This window comes from Aythya marila, assembly GCF_965140915.1.
Source record: "Aythya marila genome assembly, chromosome: 11".
NCBI lineage: Eukaryota > Metazoa > Chordata > Aves > Anseriformes > Anatidae > Aythya > Aythya marila.
The window spans coordinates 15,604,078-15,618,757 of NC_139052.1; the positions used below are offsets into that span (position 1 = coordinate 15,604,078).

Consider the following 14,680-nt stretch of genomic DNA (forward strand, 5'->3'; position numbering starts at 1 on the left):
CCATCACATTTGTGCATTTCTACCATACAAAGTGTCCCCAGCTATCCTACACTGAGAGGTCTGCTTTTCTCTGTATTTTGCAGAGAAATACATCTCAGCTCAAAGTCATTCATCCTCAAGGAACATTACTAAATGATACTTTCCAGCTGACCAGATACTTCTGGCTTTTCCAGGACCCTGGTTCAGGAGATTGCTGCTGAAGTCCAGTTGCACGATTTCAAGTGCCAGGCAAGCTCCTGAGACTTTGCCCAATCTTTTTAAAGATTGTTGATTGAATTGCTGCCATACCAACCCGCATTATTAGATTAAAAAGGGAGAATGGGGCCATCTTTCTCTCTGCTTTTAATGGAGTAAGCTGTGCAAATGAGAGGAGAAAGGCATGCTTATCACTCCAAGTGACTGCTGAAGCACGTAAATATTAATTATGTCATCCAGTCGTGGTAGCTGGGTGTGCCTCTAGCACAGGAACACCCTCACAGGCCAACTGTGGATGGGCATCACTGGCATCACTGGCCCAGAACGTGGGGAATGCCCCCATGGCGCAGCGATCTGGTTTCCATGGCAGTAGTCAAAATAGCAGAGTGTGTCCTGGCGAGGTTGGCACCGCAGCCAGTTTCTATGGCGTTGGCTAAAAAAAAGTGCGATAACCGCGCCGTGCCTGGTGTCTGAGGCGGGCAGGTGATGGGGCAGGGCCTGGCTGGTGCCAGGTGCGTGTGTCACATCGCGTGTGTGTCATGTCATATATTCAATATAGTGCATAGATGTGCATATATCCGTGTATATAAGTGTGTATCTGTGTATAACATGCATGTATATGTGCATACATGTGTGTAACACGCATCCATGTGTGTGTACAGCTCGTGTAACGCCCTGTGGGGGCTGAGAGCGCGGAGGGGGCTCTGTGAGGGCCGGGCCCCTGAGGCGCGGGGCTGCGCGGGGCGGGGCTGGGGATGCCCCGGCCAGGTGGGGCCCGGGGCGGGCGCTCGGAGCCAGCTCGGAGCCAGCTCCCGCCGCCCCCTGAGGCGCGGCCTGGGCGGGAGCGGGGAGGCGGGCGGGAGCCAATGGGGAGCGGCCTGCGCCGCTCGCGGCTCGCTCGGATTCGTCGGCGGTCACTGAGAGGCGGGGCGGGCGGCCAATAGGAGGCGGCGACCGCCGCGCGCGCGAGGGGGGCCCCGGGCTGTGTGTGTGTGTGCGGGGAGGCGGAGGGCTGAGGAGGGCGCGGCGCGGCCAATGGGAGCGCTGCGCGCCCTCGGGCCTGGCGGGGAGGGCGCGGCGCGGCCAATGGGGAGCGGCGAGCGGCGCGCGCGCAGCCTAGGGCGGGGCGCGAAGGAGCTGAGGGAGGGGGGGGGCGCGAGGAGAAGGGAGGGGAGGGGGGAGCCGCCGCGCGGCGCGGGTAGGGGGCAGGGGCCCGGTCCCGCCCCTTCCTCGCCGCAGTGAGTAGCGAGCGGGCCGCCATGTTGTGCGGGGGGAGGGGAGCGAGGCGCTGAGAGGAGACGGGCGAGAGCCGCTCGCACACACGGCACAAGATGGCCGGGGGAGCAGCCGCCGCCGCCGCCCGGCTCCCGGCCGCTTCCCCCCCGCCCGCTCCCGGCCGCTCCCGGCCGGCCGCCGGCCTCCGCCGCCGCTCTCCGGGCTTCGCTCCGGGCCCGGCGCTGCGGGGCTTGGAGGGGAGACGGAGCTTCGGGCGGGCGGGCGGCTGCCGGGAGCGGAGCGCGGCGCCATGGCGGCGGGGCCGCCTCGCTCTGCCCGCGCCTCGCCCCGAGCGGCCGGGCGGGCGGCTGAGCGCCGAGCCGGGGCCCCGCCGCGGGCAGGGCGAGGAGGGCAGCGGCGCCCCGGGCCCCCCGCGGGCAGGCAGCGGGCAGCGCGGAGCCGGTAAGTGCGCGGGTCCCCTCGCTCCTCATTGTCCTTTGTCCTTGAGAGGAAAAACAAAATGTCCTTGGAGCCCGCGGGGGGAGGGGGCCGCCGCCGCGCCGCCGCCGCCACCGCTCCCCCGGGGGCCCTCGCTCGGCTCCGCCGCCCCCCTGAGGGGCTCTGGAGGGGGTCGGGGTCGGGGTGCCGCGAGGGGAGCCCCGCTCCGATGCCCCCCGCCGCCGCCGAGGGGCTCCAGCTCCGCGGGGCGCTCCCCGAGCCCCCCCCCCCCCCCCCATGTAGCACCGAGGGGCTCCGCGCAGCCCGCTGCGGCGAGGGGCTGGGGGCGGCTGCGGGTGCGCCCCGAGGGGACGGGGACGGGGACACGGGAGGGGGGGCTGCGGACCCGAGCCCCTCGGGGGCAGCTGCACGGCAGCTTCCAACTCCGCTGCAGCAGCGGCGAAGGGAGGTGGAGGGGGGGGCCGAGGGTTGGACTGCATCACCGGGGAAATGTTGAGCCCCGTAGGTCTTTAAAGAGCGGTCGGTGCCCGGTGCTGCACGGACCGGGCTCTGTCGGCGGAGTTTGTGGGAACAAAGACGCCATGTCGTTTTCTCTTAAAAATAAAACTTGGTGTTTTTTTTTTTTTTTTTTTTTTTTTTTTTGTGGGGTGTTGGCTTTTAACTCCTTATAAGCCAGTAAGAAAAAAAAGCAGGCTGCGGATGAGACAGCTTATTACTTACTGAAACAATAGATAGAAATTTGCTTTACTTGAAAAACAGTAGTTCAGGTGCTAAACTTTAAAGAAGACTCCTAAGAATCGAATCCAATATAATTTCGCAGTTAAAGTGGCAATGCAGAAACTTAGAAGCATAAGGAAAAAAACAAAAGTCATGCCAAGTCTACAGTTTAAAGTTGGCAAAATACTACAGTTGTGATTTAGACTGCAGCAGGAGAAGAAAAGGTAGTTGCTTAAATATGAATTACACGATAGGGTTTGTCTGACAGTGAAAGCTTTTAAAAAGCGTTTCTTGGGTGACAGTTTTGTTTTTAGTATTCAGTTTATGCGTTTTTCAGGGATCTTGCAATCGTTTCTGTTTATATAGCGTTTTTATCGTTGTTTTGTCGGTTAATAATTTAGAAGTTGTACAACACCTATTGCAAGACTTTCTAAAAACGCGAGTTTAAATGGAATGTTTTGTTTTACATTGGCTCGCATTCAACAATTACCAATTTAGGGGCAAAATTGTAATTCCAAATGTATAGAAAGTCACTCCAGTAAAGCAGGAGGTAAATATTAAGTAGGGAACTCCGATTTTAATTGGGGATTGTGTATAGCCGTATTTAAAGAATTTATTTCTTGTATTGTTGTGTACAAGGTTATAAAAGTCCGTGCAGGTTTTAAATACTGCGGTTTGAGGGAAATATACATTTTCAGTCCTTAACTGAAAATACGAATCCATCATTTCAACAATTAAATTCTCTTTTTTTTGAGGTAGAAATACAAGTTTGAGCAGCCATTGGAGTTCTATCACCTTTATGCGAGGTGTTTGGTATCTTTATCTTAGATTCGGATTATAGTGGTTTTATAACCCCAGCAACAGTTCTGTAGTGTAGAACAGGTTCTGACATACACACTTTGCTGAAAAGAAAGTTCTAGCTTTAGGTGGGGGTCTCCTGTATTTTTATTTCTTATTTTTCAATGTATTAGGGGGGTTTTCAAGGTAGTTTTGAGTTGTTTTTTAGCTACAGGAATCAAGATGGCAGTTGTCTTTGGAAAGAAATTGTTTTTATTTTTCGTGTATTTAGTGATTGTGCATTTTTGTATATATAGGATGCTGGAGTTGTAATTTAGGTATTTTATCCTGTAACATTGACGTAGTATTACATTTACCTGCATATTAACAGAATGATTTTTGAACTTACTCTTGAGTATGAAGTAATGGTGGTAAATGTAACCGCTGCAAAATTCAAGATTAAGCCTTCTCACAAAAGCGAGAAAAGTTGACTAAAGGTAATGCAAATACGGTGTTCCTTGTCTTCAAGAGCATAGCTCGGGATCTCATTAAAGGTCAAAGGACCTGAAGGTTTTAAACTATTGGAAAGGGCAAAAAAGATACCTTATTTGGGGAGATCAAGTAACTTGTGACTTAAAATTCACAGAAGCTGATGACAGAAGCCATTTTAAAACCTCTAGCAATAGCAAAATAATTTCATTTAATTTTGCATAGTCTGCTTCTTGAGACTTTAACGTGAAAGAAGTAGAGGGACTGAGAGGCAATGTGCAATAAATTACTTCTAAGGAAAAATTAAATAGGCTAGGCATTTAATCATGTACCCAAAGTAATGGGAGACAGGAGAGCAGATCAGAGCTATTCATGCAAAAACACAGAATCATGCATGTTGTATGTCAGTCACTCTTCATCTCCAATGTTTTTCTTAGCCAAGTATGTACAGCCACCCATACTTTTATTTTTAGAGTTCTAAAGATACCATTACTGCTATCGTAAGTTTTTTTTCTAACTTAATTATGTAAAGATCGATACATTTCAAGCATTTTACTTGTTCTCCTTCTCTGAAGCAAAATGCTGAAAATTCGCATACTTTCTTTTTTCTCTTAGGTAGAATTCCATGAACAATACCTTAGTTCCTGAGTGGCTTCCAGAAGAATCGTTCGTACCTTATTTTCTTAGGTAAGAGTGGCTACAACTTCTGTTTGTATGTTCATTTACTTATTTTTCTATTTTGGTTTTTGCTTTTTCACTAATGTGCGGATGGGAGGGAAAAAATCTTATTTTTAAATGGTAAAGAGTACATTTTATAAATTAACTGGACTTATAAAAAGCCTTCTTTCTACATGTATGGTAGACTTATTAAAAATAAAATTAATGATGTATATGTTGCTTCTGTGTTGTTTTTAGTTTTTCTAAGGCTTTTTAAAAAGGAGATCATACGTATATACAAACACGCACACATAAGCGTTGTATTTGGTGGGAAAGGACAATATGTTCATATCAACCCAAATATTCCATTTGCCCTTTTTCACCCGTGAAAACATGTGTTCAGCTTTACAAAAAACACACATTTTTTACTTAATGAGTTTGTAGCATTAATGCTTGGGCACATTGTAAAATCTGTAAATGCCAAATAACTCTAGACTTTCAGGTATTCGTGCAGAAGAATATTTTGAGGCCTCTTTCTCCTATTTGGAGACCTTAACGTTAACGCTTGGCAAATAAAGGTAGAATACTGCATTGTAGAACTCTAGGTACAATTTTTATCAATTGAAAGACTCGCTCTGTATTTTCCAAAAGTTTGCATTGGTTAAGAACATTAGGACTGTAGGTAAAATCTGTATGTATATTTGTTTTCAGACAAACCTGTTTCTTTTGTTGCTTTTTTCTTTAAAGGGTAGTACTGGATATTTTTGTTACTTCCAAAGATTCAGATGGCTGTTCAAGTTAAAAGACCTTGATCAAAATTCAGTACTGTGCACACCAGGTATGTTACACTGTGTTGTTTTTTGTTTGTTTTGTTTTTTTAAATAATAAAAGTAAATTTTGGTGAGCAAAATAGACATTACATGCTTTAGCTAAGACCATGTTGAATTTCCTTTCAAGTCAGTTTTCAAGTGCACTACGTACTAAATAACGTAACATTAACGTCTCTTCACACATTTCCTAAGATTTTTATGGTCAGGTATAAGACTTTTTTTTTTTTTTTTTTAAGATTCTGAAATGGCCATAACACACTGTAGAATGAAGCTTTGCTTGCGAGGGTTGCCATTGCTACTAATGACATCCAGTTTATTTCTGGAGTTTGATTACTTAAGTTCAAGCTACTGATTTGTTTGCAACTAACGCTTGTTAAACTTTTGATTTTATACAATAAACTTAGAAATTCTCTTTTCAACTTAAATTGACTCTTAAAAGCCTAAACCCACACTAAGTCTGAATTAAAAGGTCTGTCCTTATTGCAGTAGAAAGCAGTCAGCTTTCTAATATTTTTTTAATATTTTATGCTTACTTCAGGGTTCTACATTTAGTGACAGAGTAACATGTTATACTTGGGCCATGCTCTCACCACTGTGTAATTAGAAGTTGTAAATCTTGTTTGTCTGTCTTAACTGGTTCCTTTTCACAGCTTACCATGATAATGTAGTTCTGTGTAAATTCAGGACCTCAAAGCTTAAGGCATCTTCGTGGAGACATGTATCAGAACTCTCAGAAATACTCCTGATAATTTGCTTTTTAAAAATACACAATTTATCAATATAACTTAAGAATACTGATTGTATGAGCTCCTACTTGAGCGCAGCTATTCTCTTTGACTTGGATGAAGGCTTCAGCCTGCCTCGTATAAGAGGAGTTGTATACCAATTTTGATTAAGCTTTTTAAAACTGTCTGATTGAATTAAACTTTTACGTGCAGTGAGTTACTGCTAATATGCAAGATACAAATGAATTATGTTTGTATGTATTAGATATACACTAGACACAAAATAGTAAGAAACGAGCAAGGTCGTTAGCTACGTTCTGGACCTTCATTGTGTAATTGTCTGACGAGAAGTTTGTGAACAGAAGCCTGGATAGAAATGATCTGACACCTTGAGAGGACCAGCAGAACATACTTGAAATCCTCTGTGGCTCTTTAATTTAGAGGGTCAGAATTGCCAGACACGTTTCACAGTCCATTACAATAAAGCCAAGACTGGACTGTGATTCAAATAAAAGCATATGCTCAAACCCGCAGCGTAATAATGGGTCTTGTCAACGGACTTGTCAAGCTCAAGATTTGTATTCCTCATGTTACATTCTTAAACTTCTGAAGTTAGCACTTTTAATTAACTTGCTCTTAAGGAAAGAAGGAGTAGTGTCCATGAGTTGAGTCATCTTGAGTGACCTGAGCATTTTATAACATTTGAAATGGAGCACTTCGATCTTAATTGTCTTACATATTCCCTATATCATCATGGTGCTGTTTGTGCTGAATAGATACTATAATACAAACAGCTTTAAATGTCTCTTGGTGCTTTTGTGAGCTCTTTGGAGCCTTCTTTTCTTACATGAACAACATGTTTTCGTCTAGTAAGTGGCAGCTTGCTCTTTAGGTAGGTAGTCTTCAGTAGGCTAGATGCATGTTACTGGGGATTCAAGGAAAGGTTTAAGTTCATGACCACCCTACAGCATATTAATGAGGCATAACATTTATAGGACTGACAGCTTATGTGGAAAGTCACTGGTATGGTGATGTGTTGCATCTTCCTTGCAAAAAATACTTAATGTATCCCAAGAAAGAAACTGGTGCCAAGTCAATAGCTTTAGATCAGCTGGCCTCACCTCCTCCTACGAACAGGAGATGTGCTTGCCTGATACATAGAGCTAGTAGTGCTGGTCTCTTGGGGAACAGACCTATGATGCAAGGAGTTTTCTCTGGAGTAGGCTGTGCTGTACCTATGGCATCTCTTCTGTAATTCAGAAATAAAATACAAGACAACTGTAGGACTACCTAAAAAGTCTGTGTTTATTTTTAAAACTGGGATAGCTTTCTTAATCATGCAGGGACTAGAGCAGTTATGTGACTGCTCTGTTTAAAAGATTTTCAAATTAACATTCATAAAAAAGTGCTAAATAGAAAATCCAGGTGTTAAATTTAAGCTTCAGCTGAAAAAAATATTTTTTTAATATCACACTAGTTTGTCCTTGGCATAAGCCTTCAGCTTTTGTTATGCATTTTATAGTTCGGTAGTGAATGTGTTTGGGGAATTAAGGTTTCAAAACTCAGATTGCAATGGTATATTTGAAAATGGTGGGAAAGTGATCACTCATTTATATGCATTAATGTATATCTTTGTGCTGATTTATAGAACTCATTGCTTGGTTCAAATACTCATTTTAAAGTAGAGAAGTTCTAATAGTTGTTAGTGATACTACTCTGAAAAATCCTAAATTAGTTTTCCAATTTTTTTCTGAGCTGAGAAGAATGCTCTCTGGTTAAGTCTGAACTTTACTGTTCTAGTAGAGGAAGCTGTTCCTCTGTGCTGACACGAAGGCAGATTCTTTATGCTTAATAAAGTTTCTGAGGAATTACTATAACTAGATGCTAACACCAGATTTAAAGAAAATATAAATTAACTTAAATGTAGACAATTTCTCTTTAGCTGTGCTATAAACTACTAGAAGTGACTGAGGGCTGTAAGTTGAAGATCTTTCAACCGTCAGCTTTACCTTGTCTTCACGTATGAAATCATCTTCTAAGTGTTTTATTGAGTGAAGCATTTGATAACAGGAGAAAAGGAGGCTTAAAGGGTGTAAGTAAGCCTCTTTGCCTAGTTCACGTCTTAAGCTTTGTAAATGTTCTCTGAGTAAATGACTGATAGATACCGTTTGGAGGATCAGAGTCCAGTAACCATGTTGTGTTTGTTCTACGAAGTGCTCATCCACCATTTTACAATTACCTCAGCTTCGTGCTTCCATTTGTTAACTGCAGTTGGATCACATTTTAAAGGCATGTTTTAAACATGCAAATTTCATACCCACTTTGATACACTACATGATAGTGGCAGTTTAGGACTCTGGATTTTTATTTTTCCTTCCTTGAAGGGATCTTTTTCCATATTAATTCTTTCAAGTAATTTATTATCAACAAATAAGTTTGTTCTATTGATCTGTTTGTTTCTTCCTACACATCTGAGTAGCCATCAGTTGGAAGTTGGAAATCAGAACATTGTAGAAAATGAAGCACAGTATGGTGTCACCAAATAGGTTATTTTTTTTTACATTATTGGAAGCTATGTTCTAAGTAGACTGAGAGAGTTCACAAGAGAAGCAGTTTGTTTTTTCATGTTAGGAGGATAACTTGTATAGCTTATGGTAGCGGGTTACTTAATACAAATGAAATTCACAGTTGAAAAAGGGGGTTTAGGTGAGTTGATAGGTTTCAGGTTTTATTTTAATCCTGTTACCTCTCTGTAAAGTGATAGAAGTTAGATGTTAGATGTTTAATGTGGACTGCCAGTAAGCATTTTCCAAGTGGAATTTTCAAATTTGGGACTTGAACATAATGAATAACTTCATAGGATATAGATCAGATAACTTATTCCGTATCAGTGGGTTAAACAATTCTTCTACACCTAACTGATACTGCCTTTTAGAAAAATTAGTATTCTAATCATTTATCTGTGGAGGACAGATTAGTTTCAGCATATTTATACTTTGTTTTTCCTCCAGGGGATTTGTGTGCAGGTTTAGGTCTGATTTTTTGGGGGGATTGCAGAGGTTCTCTGATAGCAGGTTGCCTAGTCATACCTCGTGTTCAACTTCTTGATAAAAATGTCTACTGTGCCATATGCTGTGGTCTGCTGGAAGTGTTTTAATTGAGGGATAGGACTACTGTAATAGACTTAGGCTAATGTTCAGGTTTTCTAGATCTTTGTCTTAAATTTTAGCATTTAACATATTGTTTTCCCTACAGATGTGTTGAGGAATTTACTGTAAGCAAAATAACTGCTCTTGGTTGAAGCACTGGTAAGTTGTTATTCCTAATAACATTCACTTTTTAGCTTTAATAACTAAAAAAAAAATATGCAAAAAAACCCACACATGGCCATAATGTTTAACTTGCTAAAGTTTTTGGATGAATACATCCTGAAGTTCCTTAAAGTGTGCTTGTGTGAGTGTTTCTGGAAGGCTCGCTGAGAAGGGCACAGCAGCATTCTTTCTGGGCTGCTCAGGAATGAAAGCTATGCTTGGGTGGCACTCTCAACCTGTCTTGCTGGAGAACAGCTTTCATATGTAATTGTGGTACTTGGGCCTTCTGCTTCAAAGTTAACTCCGTATTTCTTGGAGAACTCTTAAATCATAGATCTGCTTGTTCAGAAGGGTTTGATATGCCCATGTCTGTCACCATAGAGAAATCCTACATGCCTTACAATGGAGGTAACAAATAGTGGGGAAAGTATCATAGTAGGATTAATTTGCCTTACACACCTCATGTTGTATTTCTGTGCTCCTCAGCATCACCTGAGGGTCTTGGAGCAAATAGTAATTGTCTCCAGAGGTACTTCTTTTGTGATTGTTCTCTTTCTGTTTGTCAGTGTTTCAGCTTTGCAGAGAAAACCATATGTAATGTTGATACAGTTGGCTATATTAAACTGCCAGCTGATACATTTCATTTCAGAATCATTCCCCATACAGTCAAATGAAGAACTGGCAGGCTTGAATAGAAAAATTCATTCAGTTCTGTACGGGATGTATATGTGGGGGTAGGCTTGCCTCCAGTTCCCTTTACTAAAAGAAATTTGGTCTTGATAACCTTTTATTGTCTCTAGCATGAGACAGCTCTTCCACACTTTTAATTAGGACGTCCATTGGATTTTGCGTACATGAAGTGACTTTTTAGTGGGAGGCTCTGCATTCCTGTAGAACTGCGCTTCAGAATGTCTCTTTAAAAGAGACAGTTTCTTGGAGGCAGTTCTTTCCCTTTGCAAGGGTACCTGATTGAGTAATGCCTGCCTTAGACTACAGATGGCTTGAAAAAAAATGTTCCAAGATGCAAATACTCTCATTTCAGTGGCTAGATGGTAGCTGGTAATTTTTAACTGTCCAATGGTTACGTATGTTAGCAGAGACCTCCAGCAACCATTCCGAACTGGTACAAGCTGCCATCTATGCTGCCTTAGGTGCCAGAAAAGCAGCCGCTCCCTGCTTGTACTCCAAAGTCCCTTGCTTTCTTCTGATCTGCTCACGTGATGTGAAGACTAATGTAGAGCTCTTCTGAAGGAAAAAAGGAGTGTGTGGGGATAAGGAGCATACCGCTCCTGAACATGTTATTGTGGCCTTGTGCTGCTTTTTGTTACGCTTCATTTTGAGCCAATTATATCGCAATCTGCAATCCTGAAGCAAAACAATAGAAACAGATGAACCTTGAGGAATTCGGTTCCTATTGTGTGTGCCTGTTCTGGTGATCTTTGCTTAGTGCCTCATCTCTTCTACTGCTTTGTGAATTTTATTATGTTGCTTTTTACAAAGTTTTAAGCTATGTCTCACAGTGCAGATACATGTATAAAGGCATAGTTCTTACTATGTTGCAAGTAAATGTTGCTCCTTCCAACTATTCCTTGAAACTCTTGCTGTGCTGTCCACTGTTACCTTTCTTTCCAGGTCACCTGCTATAATCTTTAAATATGTGAGTCATTATTATGTTCCATCTCAATATTAAATCCTTATCTCTGTTTCCTGCATCTTTCTGTGTGCATTTCTGTTTTCTCTCATTGAATTGTAAATAGGCTGTGTCAGATTTGGTGTCTTGTGTAGGAATTTGGCTTCAAAGTTACACACTGAGTAATTATTCCATCTTTCTGTTTTGCAATCTTTACCTAGAGGAGGGGATGGATGTGAAACTGAACTACAGGAATAGTTGTCCTCAGAATGAGTTGCTTCAAAATGCATTTGTAAAAGAACATAGAAATGTATGGATCTTGAAAGAGCGCAGTATTCCCTTCTCTGTTTGCCAACATAATCATGCTTAGTTGAAACGCTAATGTTTAAATACAGTTTTCTTTGAATTAGAAAGGGGAGAATACTTGAAGACACCATGAGCTTTATTGAAATTGGCACACTTTGCTTATTCAACAACATTTACGTGGTTTATCTTAATTTAGGCCCAAATCTTAATGATACTTGCTGTTTTAAAAAAAAAAAAATGTGGTTGCTTGGTTTTAAAAATAAAACCTCTAAAGAGTGCATCAAGTCTTTGCTCACATCTTACTGGAAATTAATTTCTAAATCTGAGAAAACTGGAAGACAGCCTTGCTCAGCTAAAACCACCTGATCCTACAGGAGGAGGTGTGCTCTCAGTGCTGTGCTTATTGCACATGTAATGAGGTAGAAGAGGACTTAGGACTGCCCAGAATACGTACTTAGTTACTTACTCATTGTAGGCTCTAGATGTCAATAAAGGGCGTACCTGCCTTTCCCTCTAGAATGCAAGTTACCAGAGAGGTGTCTGCAAGGAGTAAAATCTTTAATGAACTTTGGAGTGTAGGACTTGAGGTTTTCTTTGTCGGAACCTCATTCTGTCCATTCAGCTCCCTCTGTTGGAGTGAATTCCCTTTACTAGTAATTTGTCATCTCATTGTACAAACTTTCCAGCATGAGAGACTTCAGTATGAACATTCGGTAACTGTGCTGGTGTCTTATGCACTTGCATTGCCCCATGATTGTTTTACATTTGTTACTGGCCTTTGATGTTGTACTTCAGAAATAGGGAGTTTAAGCAGACACAAGGATTGAGGCCCTGGCATAAGGCCATGAGGGATGTCTTCTATTGCTTTGAGCCCCGACTAGGTAGAGTTACACAAAAATAATTACAGAAACCTAAAGCAAAACTTTTTAACTTAGATGTTTCAAAAACTGTTGCCATATACCTTGAGGAGTGGCAGTGAATGGTTTCTCTCTGTTACTACAGACTTGTCAAATTGTTACCAGGGATCTGAGGGAAACTCACAGAATTGTATGGACTACCAAGGCCCTTCATTAATCATGGCCAAAGTGCTGGGTTTGGAAACAAATACAGTAAACAGTAGATAATACAAGTTTGAAAAATTGAATGTTGCCCAACTGATGCTAGGGAAGGAATGAAATATTCAATGTCATTTGGGGAAAAAAGGCTATTCAGTGGCTTACATTAAATGTAGGATCACTGCATATGCCTTAGTGGAGGAGGAGTATATTTTAGCAACATCATTGAATTTTTTTAGCAAAGTGTGCCTTAAAGACAACGTGAGTAAACAAGTCCTGTGAAATCTTTTAATGCAAGTGTAGATTTCACATGAAGAAACTTGGTCATTACTGTGGTGTCTTCAATACATGAACAGCTTTTAGACCAAGGGTTGTTGTAGCATGTTCTTAATTTTATTACCAGTTCTGTTTACTACTAATTATTTTACAAGGTCAAAAGAAGAGTATAAAGTGAATGTGACAGGGTTACTCACAAAGTTTTTGCTACAACCAAATGTAGGTAAGCCTAGTAGAGAAACCTGCCCTTAAATTGCTTTTGGCAGATCTCATTAGTGTCCAAGGCAGAAGGCTAACCCAACTGTAAAGGGTCTTACAAGGTTGAGTAATGTGTAACTGAATCACATTTTTGAGAGGCAGGGAAGGCTCGTATCAGTAATTAAATTCACTTATTTTTTTAAAATAACTGAATTATTTTAAATACATTATAGAGTTTACACTGCACTCCTCTTAGTACCTCTGAATATCTCATTGTAACAATAACAGACAATGTTGTGGTGGTATAATTTTAATGTTTTGGTACTTCAGTTAAAACATCAGTGTAAAAAATATCCAAAATATTATCTTCAAACCTCCAAGCTTGAAATTAAGAGTAGTGCATCAGTAAGAATGCAAAAACAAACATTAAAAACAACCAACCAAAACCCCAAGCTGTTTCTTTAGGTTAGCATGGAAAAGAAACTCTTCCAAATATTTAATTTATGCCTTAATTGAGGATGAGTTGAATGCTAGAAACAGAATACAGCAAACCAAAATGTTTGATTTTTGCTTTTGAAAATGTAAAGATTTCATGGGCTGACTAATTATTAGTACTGTACCTGTTGCACAATGTAAAGCAAAGTGAATTACAAGATCTTGCATTCACTTCTGTGCATTGTGCTGCTTTTCCACTGTGCTTAAAGCAAGGAAGAACGCTGCATATGGAGGAGTATTAAGTCTAAGACACATGGGCAGATGTGAAAGTCAGATGAAGGAAGGCTTGTTGCACTGGTTCCATTGCTGTTTGCTTTGCTGTTACTGGTTATTTTGAGATGAGAATGGAGAAACTTGAATGGTGAAGAGACCACTAGATGGCTCCACTGGTTTTTTGCTGTACTCTGGGTAATTTCTGTGTCACTTGTGAGAATGTGAACAAAATTATCATGGGAAACACATAATGGTGGAGTTGGCTTTCAGACTAAAAATGAGGTTAAAGATGTACATGGTCAAAAGAAGAAAGTAATGCTAGAGTGCAGATACTCAAAAATCATGAAGACATTTTAAAGTCTTTCTTGTGTATCACTCATCTCCTACAGTCATCATTTGTTTTAAAATAATGTTCTTACCATTTTGGAATTTCCTGTACTTGATTTTTGCATGTTAGGAGGACGAGTAGTTTTCTTGAAGTACATCAGCTTATTTTTTCTTGAAAGAAACTGTAAAGCTGGGAATGTGTGGTTTGTTTTCATCCACGTGGAAGTCATTTGATCAGTTTGGTTTCTGTCACTCACCTGTGGGTTTGATTGTTGTTACATGAAGAGTAAAGTTGGAATATGCCTCAGGAGTAGTATGGTGGCCTTACTTGAAGCAACTAGTGTAACTCGTGACCATTTTCATCTGCCTTCTGACATGTCCTTTCCCACCAGTAACTAGATCAGCCATTCTGTTCCTTTTGTACGCGTCTTTTTTGTTGCCTTGTATGTCTTCCATGAGCTGGAAAACTGGGTTAAGATGGTGGAATTTTAGTAATGTCTTGTCTTCAGTCACCATCTTTATACAAGAAACCAGTTTTCATGCCTCTGCGTTGGTTTTGATGGATGTCTGTGTTTGAAGAAAGGAGAATGGACAGCAGTTAAAAGCTTTGGCTCAATTAAAATAAATTTGGCTTTCCTCGCAGCAGTGTAATCCTTAGTCAATGGGTCAGTCCAATAAAGATGGCTGCCAAAGCAAATCTTGTATTTTCCCCCTGATGATTTCTTCGGTATGGGGAATAAAAATTAAATGGAGTTTATGGAGCCTGAAAAGGCTCTTGAGCTTCTAATCAATTGTCCCATGCTTC

The 14,680-nt window shown here is 41.5% G+C and overlaps 1 protein-coding gene across 3 annotated transcripts in view; it reads left to right on the forward strand.

Annotated features, from left to right (window-relative positions):
• Positions 1-1,408: 1,408 nt before the first annotated feature.
• The window catches only part of CHD2 (chromodomain helicase DNA binding protein 2), a 70,775-nt gene continuing 57,503 nt past the window's right edge, over positions 1,409-14,680 (forward strand). The window contains exons 1-4 of one of the 3 annotated variants that reach the window (XR_014318288.1): positions 1,409-1,872; positions 4,468-4,539; positions 5,257-5,347; positions 9,320-9,372. The gene's annotated coding sequence lies outside the window, so the exon portion shown is untranslated. The remainder of the gene's footprint in view (positions 1,873-4,467; positions 4,540-5,256; positions 5,348-9,319; positions 9,373-14,680) is intronic. The other 2 variants (XM_082769528.1, XM_082769530.1) reach the window with 2 other exon arrangements.